Raw genomic sequence first — 19,750 nt, 5'->3', positions numbered from 1 at the left:
TGTCCAACTTGTTTTGGTGTCTTCGCTTAAAATCTTAAATGACCTGCCAATAAGAAAATTCTATTTAAATCTTACTCCCGCTGAGATTTATATTTGAGTTAAAAAACCTCAAAAATACTGAATGGTGTAGTTCTGAGATTGTGCTTGGTATCAGGTGAGATTAAATGACCCCACTCTTTATGTTTTCCAATTGCCGTTTCATTTTCACACTTTATTATGTGGAATAACCTCCTAAAACCTTGAATGAAGCAGTGTTTCAATCACAGACCAGCTTGCCTATTGAAAGGTCAGTCTATCTAAATGCCAGCCAGCTCTTCCTTTCATACCTATATTAAATTCAGTGATTTATCTGGTGTGTTTTCCAGCAGATCTTTTGTTAGACAACCAGGTTTACAAAAAAGGCAATGAGCTGAAGAGGTGCTTAATAAATGGTAGATGGGGATAGAGGATGATTTGGAAAAACAGTGCAATTTTCTTAACTCTTAACAGGTTGAAATTGCATATTTTAGATACTTCATTTTTCCAGTTTTTCTATGCCTCGGGTCACTAAGCCCCAAAAGCACCATGTCAAACAAGGAGGTGCTGCTTCTTCAGCTGGGTAATGAAGCACAGAGAAAGAGACCCCCAAACCCACTGAAATCAGAGCAAGTCTGAAGGAGTTGTTTCCTTGGGACAAGTTTGCCTTTAGGAGACATCTCCATCTGGGACTGTCACCCACGGTTCCCTTTGTGCTCACTTTTGAGGCACGGGTCCTTCTGTCTGTGGAAGTACCTGCCTTAAGGTGAGAGCAGCTCGATCTCAGATGTGTACTGTTCCTCTGGAAACAACCAAGTCCCACTCACACCCTGCCTGAGGCCTTCCCTTCCCAACAAATAAACAAAAAGCCCCCAAAGAAGGGTAGGAATTTGTGCTTTTTGGATCAATGCAGTATCATGGTTTTGAAACACAACTGGAATTCCAAGTGTCCAGCACACAGAGATCTGGCATTTGCCAGCTGCTCTGCCATGCTGAAGATGCAATGAGAACTAGATTTCAAAAATCCATCACCCACACCTGGCACATGACTAAGGATCACTCTTCTTAGAAATAGTAAGATCTCATACAGTATTTAACTGCATAAATTAAGATCCTGTATATTTAGGTACATGAGTTGTGCTCAGTTGTTGGCACCTAATGCACCATTCTTCCAAAAGTATGTGCCAAAAATCACGTAATATCTAACAGGGAAAAGTAGTGCCTTTTAGGACCTCCAGAGGGAAATCCAGTCCTCTGAAATGAAGACATCTAAATTGAATATCTGGTTCCCAACCTGCAAAAATAGCTGCCATATCCCTTCATTGTGCCAATCTAACCAGCAGATAGTAAACAGTAATGACTCTGCCTCAACTAAGTTGTCTTTACAGATGCCTCAGGTTTTAGCTTTTATATTTTTCAGATTCTGTTCTGCTTTACTATGTACTTCTGAGCTTCATATTAGGGGATGGTGAGCTCTCTTCACACAGTAGGTAGACAAAACAATTCCTTCTCTAGCTGGGGGCCAAGGACAAATGATTCAAATTTCAGGCCCAAGAGCATAAACAACATGGACTGAAGAGAGAAAAACAAGAAGGAGGGACTTCATGGGCTAAAGCTGTAATTGGACAACTAACTCCAATATGCTAATGGACCAGAATTTGTAAAAGTGTGAGATCCTGTGATGGGTCGTCCATTTGTGTGACCATTTTGGGTTCATCTTGGGTGTAGCCCTGGCTGGGCCCTTGTGCTGCCCAAGGTGGATCCACTGAGGCCTTCTAATAAATACCTACTTTATTCTTTAGCTCTGTCTAGCCTCTGTTCTAGGTCAGCCTTCACAACATTTACAGACAGAACAACTGTACTACAGACTCTGTGGGGTGTCCTGTCCAGTGTTCAGTTGCTTCTGCAGAAGAACATGGATTTCCAGTAGATCCAATATCTTATGTGCACTATCACATGGACATCTCCTGTCCCCTCTTCAATGGCACACATACCTGTGTGTGGGCAGTGGAAGCACTCCGCCAGAGTGGTTCATCTTGACTAAACTGAGGTTTCTGCACAGTGGAGATTTACATCAGCACTAGTTATGGTCACCTGTCTTTACAGCCTCCGAGAGAAGCTGGCAATAAAGGAGTGTAATTCATCCACCCATTTCAGAGACCTACATAAAGGTGCAATAAATCGTACTCTACAAATGTCCTTTCTGTCCATTGAGTATAAAGGGAGTGTAAAGTTAACAGCTGGAATGTATATAGTTAAGTAAATGAGTCCTATGCTAAGCTACTTATTCAGAAGCAAATCAATAATATAAAACCAATGGGATAATGTTAATTTTTATCATTAGTATCCTGGGTCAATCTGTCTTGACATTTTTCTCTGTAAGGAAATTGTGTATTGAAAAATCAGCAAAGTATAAGTTGCTTAAATATGTGGTTTAAATAATTCCATGCATTTCTGGAGTAATTTTGTCGCACTTAGCAATAAGGAAACAGCTACAAATATGTTCCCATACTCCCACTTATTCCTTTTATGTACAATTGAAGTTTATTATTCTATTTTTTCTCTCTTTCATCTTCAGCATATATTTTCTTTATAAGTATTGGAAATCCTAGGGTGGTAGGAAAGAATGAATTTAAATAGTTGGTCTGGAAGTTTTACCCAATTTCTCTGTGTTTGCCATTCTAAAGAACCTTTTTTCTTTGGTTTAAATAATTTTTACTAAAAGACTTTAATCTCTTTTGAATTTAATTTGTGAGAGATATTGTGTTGAGTATTTATCCTTCCCACAAAACAGAATATTGTAGGCCTGTTTTGTTCTCACTCCCAAACAAGTTAACCCTAGAGCTTTTAAGATAAAATATAAAGGATGAATGAAATTACATTTAAACTGCAAAAGAAATATCATGTTGCAGGTAAATTTAACATCAAAGCCACAGATTTGGTCAAAGGAGAGTTCCCATTTGACTCCTTTGACACAGAACACAAGAGTTCTTGTGCAGTACTTCACTGTAGAATTTATCAAAGAGCTGAGCTTGCTCTGGGTCTGTATCTCTCTTGTGGATACCACTACCCACATGGAACAATTCTTCCACAGTTTTACTGCTTTGAGGGGTAGGAAGTCTCTTCCCTGTCCACTTTCAGTTTATTAAAAGAGGACTTAACCCAGATGTGCAATGTTCTGGTACCACAGAGTGAAATGAGTATCCTGCCAATTATGGTTTTGCTGTATTACCTGTGCTAATCTCAGCCAGCAGCTGTTGCTGCCCCAAGACCTTTTCACGTCTGACACTTAATGTCAGTGCTTCTCCAAACTAAACCAAAACCATCATGATTTGCAAGAACTTTAATTTATAAATGCATTTGTTACATTTGAAATGAAATATCATTTCTTTGAAAGTGGAAGTTCCAAGCTATGTTCAGCACTGTTCCACAGCTCAATACCAATTATAATCCATGCTAAAACAGAGCCAGTGAATTTGCTTTGACCAAGCCTGTGTTGTATGTAAACATAGGTCTTTATATGCCCTGAGTTAGCAAACTAGCAGTTTTCATGCATGCTAAAGAAAGATTTGCTTAAAGAGATAATGTTACAGAATAATGAGTTGTTCCCACAAACCATCTGTTCTTCTCCTACACTAAAAATAAAAATCTGAATCCAATTCCTTTGTTTTGATTAAAGGTTTCTTTGCAAATTATTGTTTCTGAACTTCAAAAACAGAAATTGTTTTAATTAAACCCTGGATTGGAAGAAAAATTTAATTCTTCCCCGTATACTGTTAATAAATGAATGTAAGTTATCTGTGGGTTGTTAACAGTTTTAGAACCCAAACCTCCATATTTTTTGCTGTAAAACAGTGGAGCTATTATATTCATCCTGACAGAGAGTTCAAGAGAAAGGGAGTAAGAAAATCCCAGGGCACAAGATCTGCCATTTGTGAGAAGCACTGCTTATAAAAAGATGCTTTTCTGATTTAGGCAAGGAACATGTTTTTAGAAGACACTTTATTTTTGTGCCATACTTCACAAGCTATTTCAAAAATCCTACCCAATTTTATCATCTGGGAAATGCTCCATGCAAGGACTAAAGTTCATAAAATGCAGGAGCTAATCCTCCCTTGCTCTTCCAGCTGGTTGGTCTCTCTGCTCCTTCCTCAGTAAAACCCCTCAGGTGCCAAAAGGCCCTTCTGTGTGTCATCAAAATGTGCCTGGTGATCAGGGGGTGTAAGGAAAAGAGTATTCCCAGAGTGACCCCAGCCATGCCAAAACAAATCTGTCTATCACAATATAGACACAGCACAGGTCTCTCTGATGCCTGGGGTTTGATTTTCAAGACAAAGCCTGAGCCAGAAAGCAAATCTGGGAACCCCATTTCCTTAATACCCACCTTCCATAACTCCACAATTAATAACTTTATACCCAAGAGTATTAGCATATATAATAAAGAGAATATGCCTTGATTTTCTGCTGAGTTGGTCCCTAGAAGGAATATGCCTCAAGGGACTAAGAATGCTAACAAGAAGAACCACTAAGCCAACAGAGTCCTTCCTAAGTCAGGTGAATCTCTGCACCTTTTACAGACTTATCTTTCCTCCCTGCTCACTCTTCACATCTTCCATAAGTTGAGACATAGGTGGGAAGGACAGTTTGCCTCCTCTGCAGCATCTTTGTTCTTGCTGATGGTATTATTTCTTTATCATGTGCGTGGTAGAAACTAGGCATACCTCAGGAGAATTGTGCAAGAGAAAAATCACAATCTCCTGGGTCTCTTGCATCTTAGCCTGTCTGAAAAGACCTACACAGTAAAAGATTGCACAACCTGCTCATTAGGTAGCAGGAACTGTGAAGGAAAGGCACACTTTAAATTTATAAATGGTTACGACTGTTTCTGTTATAAATATCAGCTGGAACAGCTGATGACCTTTGAGCCCATTACGTGAAAATTTTGTTCATCTGTTAGTTTGTAGATGAGTGCATTAAATGACTATAAATGCTTGAGTTGATCTGAATTAGGGCAGAGGGTTTCAGAATAATCACAATAAGTTTCTGAATGAAGGAAGAAGAGATGATAGTTACTATTTCCCTACAGTTACGAGCTGGATGCATTCAGTGCAGTAGACTCTATTTTCCATCTCTGTAATGATGAGAATATTTGCCTGGATGCCCTTTCCAGGAATTGCCTGGGATTCCCAGTGGCCCAAAACACAAGGGAAGACAACCCTGTTGAGAGCAAGGAAGGTTTACACTTATCAAATGCATGAGGTTTTTCTTACATCTCTAGATTCTGTGACTGCTTATCACACTCTGGGGGCCTTCCTTAGGATCACAAAAGCAGCAAGGTTTTCTGTAGGAAATGCCTGTCTGCCCAGGACCATCAGCATTCTCAGAGGATTACAGGATTTTTCAAGTACAGACAAGCCATCAGTGGCAAATGCATGACAGAATCTCCTTCCATGTCCTGTTTCCTTTCAAGTTTTCTCCTCTGGCTTGTGTGTTTTTCAGGAAATGTGAACTCCAGCGTGTCCTTGAAGCGTTAACAAGCATGTTGCTACTCCTTTCCTAGTGTCTGCTGTGGAAGAACTTCATAACACTGTCTTTCAGTTTCTCTTTGAGAAAGCCTTCTTCTCTGGCTCATGGATCTATCTCGAAATGTCTATTAATCTGGAATTATTTATAATCACGGGAAATTTAATGCTAGTAGAGCTTCTTACCCTTTTTGTCATCATACAGCCCTAATGAAATCCCCTAAAGGTCACCTCAGCAAGCCCCATCTTGGAAACCATGACCTCATGGTTCTTTCCTGGGTTGGTCTTCAAAATCAAAAGAAAAAAAATCAAAGGTTATTCAAGAAGAAGCATCCAGATCTTAGGAGGTGTTTTTAATTCTATGCCACAGATATCTCTCTCGCAACACAGATAAAATCCTATTATGGATCTGTTCTGAAATCTTCCAGCTCAAGTAGTTCCATTCTTGGGAAAGAGGAAATCTGACAGACTTCATCAACATCTCTACCATGGACAGCAGATTAAGCTGCAGCATACTTGCCTCAGCAAGACTTTCTTTCCCCATGAAACCAACAGGAACAGTTAGTTCACATGTGCAATGTAGAGCTCCTGTCCATGCTCTTAGTTACCATGGACACTTCTACTCCAGAAAACATCTGAGCACATTTGGGCCACTGATAGCATGGGGCTCAGAATCACGTATTGGTAAGCAAAGTCTGTCTGGTGTCCTAATCAGCCCAGGGTTCTCCTCAACCCAAGGGTTTCACAGCAACACTGCAGTCTGATTCTTCATGCACTGAATAGAAGAAGCATTAGTGTTGGGTGAGAAATTGCACAGTGCAAATTCCCTGAGAGGCACAAATTTTAAAAACTGACCACAAAAATTAAACAGAGACTGGAAAACATCCACCTTTCTTGTAAAGTTAACAACCTTCTTTCAAACTTCCAAAAATATATTATTAGTTATGTACTTTGCCATCAATTGCCTGATTCTGGACATTTTTGTTTCCATGCTAGATCATAAAGCTGCACATCCTTAGGTCTTTCTACATCATTCACATCCTTTTCTCTTGCTACCTCACCCAATGTATTCAAAGAAAACAACATACCAGGTTTTCCCCTTAACAAAGCTGTCTTCTGAGTCCTGGAGAATGTAAACCAGGATAATCCCCACTGAAGCCAGCAGTGATATAGCAGTGATATATCAGTGAAACCAGTGTTGTATAGATAAGGTCAGGGGAGAGACAAACAATAGGGCCTGAACCAAACCAGGCTCTGAGCATTGCTGAGAGCTCAATACCAACATTTCATAAATGTCTTTTTGTTAAGTGCTTGATTGCACTGCTGGGGGAAGTAGGGTTGGAACAAAACCTCTGGCAGTGCCTGTGCTAATAAAACATTAAAGACTGTGCTAATAAGGCAGACAAGGAGTCTGTTCCCCAGTCATGACAGGCAGTGGCACAAAACACCTTCAGGTAACTCCCTTTTCCCCCAACTGTGACCTCATCCATACTGCCAAGAGTCACACATACATTTTACACATATATATATATATATATATATATGTGTGTGGAAGTGTTAATTAGTAGTGTGCTCTGGACACCAGAATAAACTGTTCTAGCAGGGGAGATGTCAAATAAACAATAAATAAACACTATGACAATCTTTCAAGTGTTGACTTGAAAGTGTTCTTAGTCCATTATTCCAGCACTATTTAGTTTACAAGCTCAGCTGCAACTCAGAAAGCCTCTCAGTCAGTCCCCTACTCCAGGAAAGGAGCAGCTCTACAACCTAAGATATTCTGCCAAAAACCGCTGTTTAACCTCTTGTTTGCAAAAAAAGATTGTGTTGGAAATGCTACAACTGCTCTCAGCAACCAAATCCAATTCTCTGTCCACACATCCATAGATTTTTTTTCTTGTGGTCCCACTGGAGTCTCCCACTCCCTCATCTTATGCTCGTTATTACTCATCCTGTCCACTGAAAGTGCAGATCCAAATATAGACAATTTAGAGCACATATATGTCAGGATTCTGGCCCATCACTTACTTACATTTAAGTGTGGAAATGTCATGAAGTAATTCAAATACATCGTGAACGCACATTCTCTTACTTGCCAAAGGGAAGGAGCAAGTACTCTGTCATTTAATAAAATCTAGCTCAAAATAGCATCATTTAAACAAATCGTCCTAAGATAAATAAACTGTGAATTAAGGCTGTCCACTGTTCCACCTAGAAAAAAAGATCCAGCACTAGAGTGCAGGAATGGTCTTTACTTCAGTGAAGCTCAAATAAAACTGGGAATGTTTGTTTTTGCGACTTTGCTCATTTATAAAGTGCCTGTTGCTATAGCAGCTAAATGCTTGTAGCAAACTTGCACAAACATAAATTCTTATAAAAAATATGTTGTAGTAGTTAATGACTGTGTCTCCACTAAATTCACATGGCATGATCTGACATGTGAGAACACTGGCCATTGGGGTTGCAAAGGCCATATATAGGGGCATTTCCATTTTGTTCTTGCAATTAGTCTGAATTGATATATATATCTTATCCTGTGGAAGTTTCCACTGTCATTTGCACTTTAATAGTATAAATATCTTTAAGATTGTTTTGGAAATTTGTTATCTGGATGTATAAAGCACTCAGCTCTTGGGATGAAGAACTACGTACACTATCAGTACAGAATGGCTATAGTCTTGGCCTAATTTGGAAGTGGTGTGTTAAGGGATATAAAACATATACCAGTGATCTAGAAGGTCTTCAGGCCAGCATGAGCTAAGGCAAGCAAAATGTCACAGAAATATGTCCCCTTTCAAAAGCCCTATGACGTCAGTCCTCTGAAACTACCCAAACAGCAGAGAGGGCAGAAGCTGTTGGAGGCAGGGTGACTTTCACTCTTCACTCCTGTGTGCATCAAGAACCCTCCTGAACCCCTTTCCAAGACCATCTCTTTCTGCCAGACCCAGACTTGCCCTACTGCAGTGATAGAAGCACAACCCTTCATAGAAATAACCTCCCTAAGCTGCTGATCAGCACAGACAATTCTGGAAAGAAAAGGAAACAAGAAATAACAATGAATATGTCATTAAGCCATTCAGAGAGCTGTTCATTGGACTGATTTCTTTGTTTGAGCATTTTTTTTTTCCATCAAAATGTCATATGGGATATATTTGTTGAATATAAAAGCCTTGCAGATTTCCTATGGCAGTTTTTTCAGGAGGCTTCTGACAAAACCACAATGGAGAAAATGTCCCATCTGTTCAGATACTGGATGCACAGCTGGAATTGAGCAGAGGGCTGAAAGGCAATGCAGGCAAGGAGAGGAGTGCAGCAAAGCAGCAGAGCTGAAGAGGGGCCACGAGTATCTGACAGCATTGCAAAACAGGTGGTAAAAATATTTCTGTCTTTTTCTGTCTGTGATGAAAACATAACATTCAGAGGAGCCTGGTTTGGCCGTGTTGCTTACACAGCTGTAGGGTACCAATTTGTGACAGTCAGTCACTTCTCACCTTCCACCAACACTCCAAGCCTGTACTCTCAGCTGTATTTCACAGCCCAGAAGAGCATCTTGTGAAGGCTCTTGCTGCTGGGGTTAAAAGCCCATCTGTGAGTGACAACGGGCTCACAGCTGGGCATGGAGCAGGTCTGAAATGAGAACATCACTGTTTGCTCAACAGAGGGATTGCAAGGCAGCCAGTGGTCTCCTGCTGAGCCTGGTGGCACAGCAGTGCCCAAGAGGGATTCAGCTGCTCAGCAGTGTAGCTGCAACCTTCTTAGGGGACTCTGCTGTGGAAGCATTCCTGGAAAAGTGAGGTTTTCCCCATGGACCCTAGCACCACTTCTCTGGCTGATACTTTCTATGCCACTAATTTGTTCAAGGCATGTCAAATGGGAGAGTAAGCAGGTGTTGATTTTTACACTATTTTGCATTATTTTGCATCATGTTGTCCCAAGCAAACTGTAGAGCAGGGACGTGAATCCTCAGTTTATCCTGGAACTGCTTTAAAAATCCAGTAGAACATATAGCCATGAATTTTTTGATCCTAGCTTAACATATATATCCTTATAGACTACAGCGTGTTGATCCTGGCTCATAGCTGAGCCCCCACTCAGCTGCTCACTCACTCCCCACTGGCAGGAAGGGAGAGAGAATTTGAAGAACAAAAGCCAAAAACTCCTGTGTTGAAATGCTGGGCAAGTGTTAATAGTTTAATAACTGGAACCAAGCTGCTTGCAGAAGCAGAGTGTAAAGCACTTTTAAGTGCAAGTACTGTTCAGCAATAACTAAAACATCCTCATGTTATCAACACAGTTTTAGTCAAAACTCCCAAACATGGCACCATATGAGCTGCTGTGAAGAATGTTCACTGCATCCTAGCCAGACCCAGCACATATCCTCATTTATGTTTCTAGCTTAGGTCGCTTTGCTTAGTCTCTCTTACTGCTTCTTAGGGATATTTTTTAACAGTAAGGATGCTAGCAATGTTAGTTATGTCCTGTTAATTCAGGAGTTAGTATAGAATAGCTAATGCTTTTCCATCAAAAATGCAGGTCTTTTTTGTTGCATAGAGCTAATCAGGTAGGGGCTGTCATTCTTTGAAATAACCCAGCTGAAGGCTTGTCCACTTCTGGCATTTTCCTTTAGTAGCCAGAATTACAACCTATAGAAACATGGGGATAGGAGGGGTTTTGGTTAGGAAGGGCAAGATCTGCAATAGCATCATGTATCAGCTGGGATATCTGGAGTAGAGATGCATATCATAATTTTTAGTGATTCCACATAATTTGATGAGATGCACATTGTTTATTTCATGTGTAAGTGCAAATGCATTAGGTTTGAATCATTCTGGCAGTAGTTTGGCAGAGGAAAGTTTGCTTGATTTGTTGAACAACAATGATTTATTCACTCTGAAGCATTCATAAATACACATAAGTAATATATTCCAAGAAGAAGCAGTTTAAGATCACTTAATGCAGAATCCAGTCTTAGAAGCAGACAGTGATGGGTAAGGCTGATGGGATTTTAATCCTTGTAAATAGAAAAATGAGAACTCAATTTTTAATTTTTTTTTTTGCCATCCATATAGTTACTCAAAATGAGAACCCCATTTATTTTTTTTTTTTTTTTGCATCCCTATAGTTACTACAAATTCCTTCAGCAAGGCTTTAGTGTATGCACCGCTGTTTTTAACTCCCACAGGAAGATTATAGAGCAGCTCCTCCTGGGACCTATTCCCAAGCAATGCAATGAAAGGCAAGAAGGTTTTGGGGAGGAGCAAGTATGGAAGTCCCAAAGCCAAGCCAAACCAGATCTACTTCTGGCATGGGCTGGATATTTCAGCAGGTGAGGAACAGCAGCATATGTTTTAGCAAGGCCTTTGACACACACCCACAGTATCCAGTCATCATGACTGGGGGCGTAGGGGCTGGGTTAATGGATGATAGGGCTGGTGGAAAACTGTCTGGAATTCCTGGTGTTGTGATCAGTAGGATAAAATCTACCTGAAGAATTCCTCAGGGACTGATGGTTGGAGACCATCCAATGCCCTTATTAATGATCTGGACTATGGGATGGAGTTCTCACTGCCAAAGCTGGGATCAGTAGTCCTCTTCCATGCAATGGTCTTGTAAACATATCATGTCTTTGAGGGAAACCTAGGGAAATACCCATGTTCTTAAATAAACTGAAACCTGATGATTTGACCAAATTTTCATTGGGCAGCTGTGACAATCATAATATTTTTATGTCACTCTTTTAGAACTGCTGGCTATGGTATATGTCTTACATCATCTGATGTAGCTCTGGCTGTGTGGCTATAGAAGATCCTTTGAATTATTTACCATTTTTCCTGAAAAATTTTAAACAGAGGTATCTGGACTCAAAGTAGGGTAGACTTCTAAATCAGGTCAGATTATTTGCTGCTACAGTTGTATGAAACTACCTTGATTTCCTTTTTGCACCATTTTCTGCACTTTGTTGTTTTCATTGCTGATGTAGCACTGGTACACTGACCCTAAGATCTTGAAAGGAAATGTATACAAGAAATAAACTAGTAAAGCTTTTTCAATGTCCTGTCCTTCCAGGTGTCTGACGGGCTGCAACCCTTTAAAGCTGCAGTTCCCAGCTAGACTCAGCATCAGAGGATGTTTGCCCTTACTAACTCCAATTATGCTGCCAAGCATTTCGTGTGACTCTTGCTGTGACAGTGCAGAGCTCTTTGGTGCACCTCTACAAGTCACTGGCAGGGACAATGCTCATGGCTGATGAGAAACCCTAGAGGTAGCCAGTAGTGAAGAGAAATGGAGAACTCATGTTGCTGTCAGGGTATCACACGGAGCTGAGCAAATGCTGGGCTGTGCTGGTAACCTCCAGAGTGCAGCGGGGCCAGCTCAGTCCCTTGGCTCAGCCTGTTTGCACAAACACTGCTCCCACTTCTGGACCTTTGGGATCTTCCTAACCCTGATGTAGACACCAGCCTAACGACATATCAAGTACTTTTAATTTCTCTCTGAAAGGAATAAAGTTCACTACACAGACCCTTAGGGTAGCTAGGCTCACATACAACCATTGCATGGTTTGAGAAGATGTTGAGGTGCTCTGAAATGCATTTCTTTGAGCACATCACACTGGAGTCAGGAGTATCTGTTGGCTGCTCCCTGGCTAGCTGTGGAGCTGGCAGGAGCTGGTTAGTGAGCTAAAGGTTCTGCAGGTGTTGGATCCACTCACCCAGGGCAGATTTCTATATTCTGACTCAAACTGTGTCATTGCTGTCAGCCTGAGCCATCACTGCAGAGCCATCACAGATACCATGGAGGGTGTACAGCTGATGTGGGACAAATGGCAGCTCCCAGACCGTGTCAGGGTGTGACAACCATAAAGTATAGCAGAAAGAGGCATTAGTGTACCTTGCCTTACCTGGATGTATTTGAATTACACCAAAACCCCCTCCTAAGCCTCCCCACAGGGTACTCAGCACCCTACACACTCAGCCAAGACTAGAAAAGACAGTGTTGTATTTATTTTCTCATGCAGCATTGCATTTATTTTCTCATGCAGGAACTTCTATCCCACTACATTTCAGCACTAGCACTGACAAGGCTGCTGAAACAAGAGAACAACTAAAAAAAATTAGCTTTTATAGGGCTTTCCTATAAAAATTTCTGGTCCACCCCATTTATGTGGGTCACCTCAGATTTATTTTGTCACATTCAGGCTGAGCACACTGTAACTGGCCAGGTCTCACTTGCAGCTGATGATTATTGCATTTCCCACTGGTTTGAGTATCTGTGCTTATGATCAACTCTTCCTGTCACTTCTGGGTGGATGACAGACTCCAGCCTACCCCTGGGAGTAAGATAAGCCATTGCTTCATGACGTGGATAATAAATCTTAGCTGGATGGCAGCAAAACCAGAATGAAGCATGAAGTGTGCAGCACTTTGGCACTTCTAAGTAGTGCAGAATACATTTCCTCAGCTGTGCAGCCGCCAGGACACCACCAAACCTTTCCTCTCTCATCTGAATTCGCTTCTTACAGAAGGCTGAGGCAAGCTCATGTTTCCAGCCCTTAGTGCTAAAGCACTTTATGGCTTGAGGCTAAGGATATGCAGAAAGCTTCTCACAGGCTCCTGCAGGCATGCAGATGGCTTTGCCTGTCTTTCTCTTCTGGTACAGGCATTTTTATGATAAGGAGGAAGCTTGCCTGAGCAGAATCCACAAAAGAAATCACTCTGAAACCCTTGAAGAAATTCCCTAAAGGCCAGAGGTACATCATAGACATTGCCTTCAACTGTAACAGAAGTTCCATTTTTCAGCTGTCTTTTCTGCCTCAGAGACAACAATTTGCAATGTTGATTAGTGCACTCTGGGAAAATCTTTAGGTAACATGAATGATGAATATGACAGAAACATTGTTATATAACTAAATGTATCCTTCTTGTAATCAAATATTTCATGTGCATTAAAAATATTGTATGTAATGGGTTGGGTTTTTTTGAATATTCAGGTAATTTCATAAACAGAAGTTCATAAAACCTACATTTTTTCTCTTACAGAAACTTCCTTACCTGTTTATTCATTTACATATAACTACACATGGGTATGTTATATGTATGTTTATTTTGATATCCAAAAAGCTCACAAAACAGATAATTTGTAAGTACATAAATATTTTCCTGAATGTTTCTATGCCTTTCTTACCAAGAATCTTATGATTCCTTCTGAATTCTCCTAGAGCAGAAAGCTGCATCTTCCTCTTGCTGCTTTGCTCCCTTTCATAAAATCAAAGAAATCAAATGCTGTCACATGAAAGAAGACCCACTGTCTTTTGGACCTCTGGAAAAAAATCTGAGCAGTATAGAGGTGCAGACATGCAGCTCTTACAGATTTGACTAATTAACCAGCTCACAGCAAAACTTATTTTTCAATTATCTTGCTCCCAGACGTGCAGGGGAGTGGAAGGCACTGTAAGTTACTGTGAGAAGAGTTATCTTCACCCTGTATTTGTATTCACTTCTGTGTTTGCTTTATGTTATTATGTATTTGTGAGTCCTACAAGTGTTTTTGCAGAGCTTCAGAAGAGGGTGGGACAGTGTTTTAACAATTTTGTATCCTGAGCACCAGCCCTGAGCTATAACAAATTATAGAATGCTGACAAGTGGTTTGGAGTACTGAGCTGGAAGGGCTCCAGCCAGCAGTGCAGAGAAAGGCCTCTGATCTTCACCAGGGGAGATTCATGGAGAGGATGGCTTTTCTCAGCTGTTCTCTCGCTCTTTTCTTCTACTCCTGTCTGCTCACAGATCTTGAGACTAAGGCAGTTCTACCATCTAAATGCATTAGTTGAAAAGCACCATCTCTCCAGAAGGAGTAAAATACCATATTTCCTCTTGTGACTTCTAACTTTCTTTGTAAGTGGGTTAAAAATTTCTCACAGAAGATCCCTCAGAGAGGACAGTCAACAAAGTGGTTGTTTTACCCCAACAGACTATCTTGGGTTACTCCAAGTTTTCTTCTGAGTAGTGCAAAACAGGGTGGAAGGAGAGGCAGGTGCTCTTCACTGCCTCCTGCTCAGAGCTGCTGTCTGTGGAGGGGCCAGGAACAGCTCGGGCAGGTGATGGCATTGCTGTGCTCCACTGCCTTTAAGGCTGGAGAGAATTTGGAACTGGCTGAGTGAATGCCTCTGACAAATGCTCTAAGTAACAGTGTATTAAAAAAATAAAAAAAGAAAATATTTTAGAGTTAATTCCTGTCTGGGTGCTGTAACCATGGATATTCCTCTCTTATTTTACTCTTTAATAAAGCGTAGAAGCCAACAATGACCCCAGCCTTGGTGGATGTACAGCTGAGATAGGATTCCCTCCAGCCCCTCTGAAACTGCCAAGGAGGTGAAGCAAGACTCATGTTAAAGCAATACGAGACTGATGTAATCTCTCTCTTGGGACTTAGAGAACACCAAATCCTGGTCCTTGCCCCCTCAAATTGCTTCTCTGTATGCTTACTGCATAATGCCTTCTGTCACGTTGGGCTGTGAGTGTAAAACCAGGCTGTGTCTGAGCAGCTGGCTTTGTGATACCAGCACCTATGATGGGAGAGGCTCAGGGCTGCTCTCCCTCCTCCAGCCTGTCCACTGTGCAAAGAGATCAGCATATGTGACATTCCCTGTCTAAGAAATCTGAATCGCAAGTGCTCCTCATCCCTGCTCCTTGCTGAAAAACAGGTGCTATTCCCAGCTGCTCCAGTGCTGGAGTTTGAGTAAAGCACGTGTGGCGTGTGGAGGCTCATCTGCAGCACATGAAACACCTCACAGCCTAAGGGTGCCTGTGACACTGGCCAGCAGGGAGTGTGGGACTGAAACCCTTCATTTGTGAGGGCCAGAGGGAAGTGGGTGCTGAGCTGGTGGGATCTGCCCTGGCAGCCTGCAAGGCTCCACCACCCCACGTTGTGTGGGAAGTTCCTTTGGGTGCTAAGGGCTCGGGAATGGGTCAGGGGATGTCAACAGCCATATGGCATCTCTTTGGCTGTTGCAAGAAGAAAAGTCTTGTAGTATCTGAAGTACTTTGCTGTTTGTGAGTCAGTGTCCTTCAGTACTAACACAAGGAATCATAAACTCTGGTTAAGTTGGAACAGATCTTTCAGATCTTCAGATCCAACCATTAATCCAATATTGACAAGTCCACCATTAAACCATGTTCCTGAGTGCTGCATTTGCACACCTTTTAAATAGCTCCAGGGATAGTGACTCTACCACTTCCCTGGGGAGCCTGTTTTAATGCTTGACAACCCTTTCACTGAAGAATATTTTCCATATATCCAATCTGAACCTCCTCTAGCTCAGTTTGAGGCCCTTTCCTCTTGTCCTGTTTCTTATGCCAAGGGTGCAGCTGTGCCTGTAAATGTGATGCCTTTCCCTCATGGTACAGGCATTGCTGGTTCTCCAGCTGTATCCTGCCTTGCACCACCTATCAGACCCTTGCTCTGGCCCACTGTGTTTCTTGGACATAAATATCATCCTCGAGGTTTTTCAGAAGCTGGAGATTCAAACAGCCGATAGATTAAAAATGCTGCAGACATCCACTTTTTTTTTCCTTATCTTCTAGTTGAGTTAGCAGAGTAAAATCCACTGCTGCTATGAGTTGTTTGCTTTTGCAGCCTGGAGTACATTCCTCTGCAAAATGTCAAAGTGTTTCTTGAGGAAATCTCAAGAAAACAGCTATATTCAATAGTTATGTATTAGTTCTTCAAAATAAGAAAAAGTGGTTTATTTGATTTGATTAATGTTAAATAAATTGTGAAAGCAAACAAATTGTGCATAGATTGCTCTTGGCTGATTTACCAGTGAGAGTGTTTCTAAGTGTACAATTAATGTAACAATATAAATTCAAATTAATGTAACTGTACAATGTAAATCCAAAAATAACTAGACAGTCTAGCCCCAGACTGGGAGCTGGTTTATAGGCCCTTTTGAGATTTAGTGGCTGTTGCTATTGCAACATTTAAACCATTTATGAGATAAATGGCTGAGATAAAATCTAGGTATCATTGCTTTTTAGAGCTGTGGAGATACTTTTATGCCTAGAGAGCAGCTTCTTACAGATAGTTTGTGAGGAGAGTTTGCTTTTTGAAAAATCAGGGCATCAGTCCCTCTGTCTCTAATCCCATTCACCCCAAAAGAAGCAATAAAAGTTTGGTACTCTGAAAAAAATTTTATTCTTAATTCATACCCTCTCTGTCATGCAAGCTGACTTCTGAAAGAGTTGGTTTTGAGAATACTGTGAAATACACAATTCATCAAACTTTTCCTCCCACCATACCCCCCATAATAAAGGGAAAATGCCGCAATGGAAACTTTTTGTGGTATTTCTTCTGGAATAAATGGTATAACAAGATAACAGGAGATTTTGCCTCTTGCAGTCACTTCCTAAGGTCAGAGCAACCTTTGAAGCCTGGCTTGGAGGCCAGCATTATCACAGCACTGGAACAGACAACTGCTGTACTGCTGTCTGCTTTCAAATATGTGAGATTCAAACAGGGGAAAAATACTTTATCACTTTTATCAATGAAATTCCTACAGGAGAAAACCTGAGTCCAAGGTCTATGAATCTCATAGGATTTTGCATGATGGAATTTGCCTAGGAGTTATATCTGAGACATGAAGGACAATAACTCAGACTAAGGGCTAAGTGCTGATCTGTGCTTTTTATTTAAACTCCGCTCTGCTCCCTGTGCTGGGTCTTAGTTGCTGATTCTACTCACTTGTAAGAGTGTTGGTCAATGCCATTGATTGTGGTCATTGCCATTGATTCAGCCACACCAGGTAATTTCCTCCCAAAACTTTCTCATTCATGGTCTTCAGAATAAAAAAAAAATATTATCCATGTGCCAAATAGAGAGAATTAGAAGACTTGGACTATGAAAGTTGTCATTTAGATTTACTCCTGGTGCTAAGGGGGAGGAATGACTAAGTGGTCACCTTCCCTGTGGGATGTTTTATATCAAAAACACATTAATATCTGTCATAGTGATTTCTACTTCTGGCTGTCCAGCTGGGCATCATAGAAAAGACAAAATGTTTTCTAAGGAACTATTTAAGAGAGAGAGTTCTGTTTGAGGAAAACAAAATGACAGTAACAGTTGTGTCTGAGAATCACCCTGGTGCAGGGCTAGTTAGTGAGGCAGATGTAGGCTGAAAGAGGAGGTGTAGAGCAGCCACAAAGAAGATGCTCTAAAAGCCCTGAGGTACTTCTCTCCTAAGCATACAGCAGCAGAACATGGTTATATTAAGGAGTGATAGCACTTTTTGCATGGTGGACAAGCTGTTCCTAGCAATAATGTGCTCTTAATGGGCAAATATCTTCCATCAACCTGAAAGATGGATGGGTGGTTTTGAAGAAGAAAGAAAGAAGATGATTAATGCTGATACAACAAAACCACAAAAGGTTATTGAGTGGAGCAAAGTTATGATCTTTGATCTGTTTCACTGAAAACCACTCTGTAGGCTGCTTCCTCAAGCAATTCACAGCAACCTCAATGCACATGACCATAACTGAGAGCAGAGAAAGGTTGCTTTCAACAGTACCTGTCTTACTTCAAGGAGACAGACACCTTTAAGTGGCTTGGACTCTTCTGAAAATAGTGTCTGCTCCAATGCAGGCATGCTAACACACAGGACTGGGGATGAGCTGCTCCCTGCAGTGTTTAAAATGGGGTTCAGCCCAGCAGCTGAATCCATCACTCGAGAGGGCATCCTCTTCCTCACAGCATTCTGCTGTGTGCCCAAAAGGTCAGCAGCTTGGGACAGGTTTATAGTAGGGATGGTAGAGGTGTTTGGGGCTTTCTAATTTATTTTTTTTCCTGTATTTTTCCACAATAGTCTGCTAGAAGCCCCATCTAGCTTGGACAACATGAGCAGAGTTTCTGCAGTAGCTGCCACTGCACCAGGATTATCTCTCCTATGCTGCACTGTACTGAAGAGCTGCTGGTTAAAAATGGAAATCACTCATGTGCTTTGGCTCTCAAATTGCATTTGATAAAGATCAAGACACTTTGGTGATTAACTAAATAGGCTGGTTATTCAAAGGTAGCATTCCTGATATAAAGCATTCCAGCAGTTTCATGTATAACTGGTACATTTTAAATGCCACTCATGAAGGGAGGGAGTGTTGGTGTTGGGCACACATTCTTGCCAAGAGAATCATGGGGGACAAGGCTCCTTATGGAGGTTTTGTGCAGTGGGATGGATGGGGTTCAAAACTCTTGCAAGCTCTGTTATTTACTTTGCTGACCTTTGAAAAATATTTCCTTTAGTGAATAGGCAAACAATAAGAGCTAATACAGTTTCTGGATACAAGAAATTATCTGCTTTTGGCAGTTATGAGCACTGAAAATTACTCATGGAAATTCACACTGGGAATAAAATTAGTGAGTATGCTGTGACTGTTTCTGAAACTGTTCCAAATGACCAGCATTCCTGTGTAGTTTCTTTCAGCCCAGGTGTTAAAGCATTTTGCAGACATTAATTACTTACACCTACCATGTGGCAGGACAAGAGAAGAGATGATGATTCAAGGAAAAGTAAGAATAGGATGAAACAAGTCTGCATGACTGTTAGAAGGCACCCCATCTAGGCTGAGCCTGTCCCTAATGCTTTGTGGCCTTCTGTAAAATGATGCCAACTTCCAATTATTTTCAACTGGATTCCTGAAATGATACCCACTTCAATGGCACTATATACATGAGTGAGACAAGTACAGAAAGTAGAGGGGTCAAAAGGCATGTAATTAAGAACAATTTTCTCTTGAAGAATGTATCAACTCAGTAATTGATCTATATGAGAACTACAGGTCTGAGAACCCCTAATAGCTCTTCATTACCCCTGACCCAATTATGTAATTACCTTTAAAGAGTCAATTATCTACTAAAGTGTCTTCTCACTTTTAAAAAACCCTATACATTTGTGAGTGAAGGGAAAGAAGGGAATATCCTCTTTACGAAGTAACTATGGCCAAAGTCTCTGTACTGGACCTCTGGGAGCCAAAAATTATGTCAAATAAGACCATCAAACACTGGGGGAACTGCTTTATCCTCCTGTCCAAAGGCAGAATAATGCCATGTGCCTGGGGCATCATCCTTGTCCAGTCTCCTCCTGACTTCTAGTAACACAGACTGTACAAACTCCTTGTGCCACCTGCTCCTATCCTTCATTAATTTCTCACTCTAGAAAGCTTTTAGCTATT

The 19,750-nt window shown here is 41.1% G+C and overlaps 1 long non-coding RNA gene across 2 annotated transcripts in view; it reads left to right on the top strand.

Annotated features, from left to right (window-relative positions):
* The window catches only part of LOC120505325, a 106,319-nt gene that overhangs the window by 61,554 nt on the left and 25,015 nt on the right, over positions 1-19,750 (top strand). The gene's annotated exons all lie outside the window — the stretch shown is intronic.

Source organism: Passer montanus, unplaced genomic scaffold, assembly GCF_014805655.1.
Source record: "Passer montanus isolate IOZ18808 unplaced genomic scaffold, ASM1480565v1 scaffold34, whole genome shotgun sequence".
Lineage (NCBI taxonomy): Eukaryota > Metazoa > Chordata > Aves > Passeriformes > Passeridae > Passer > Passer montanus.
This window is presented reverse-complemented; position numbering and strand designations above follow the sequence as displayed.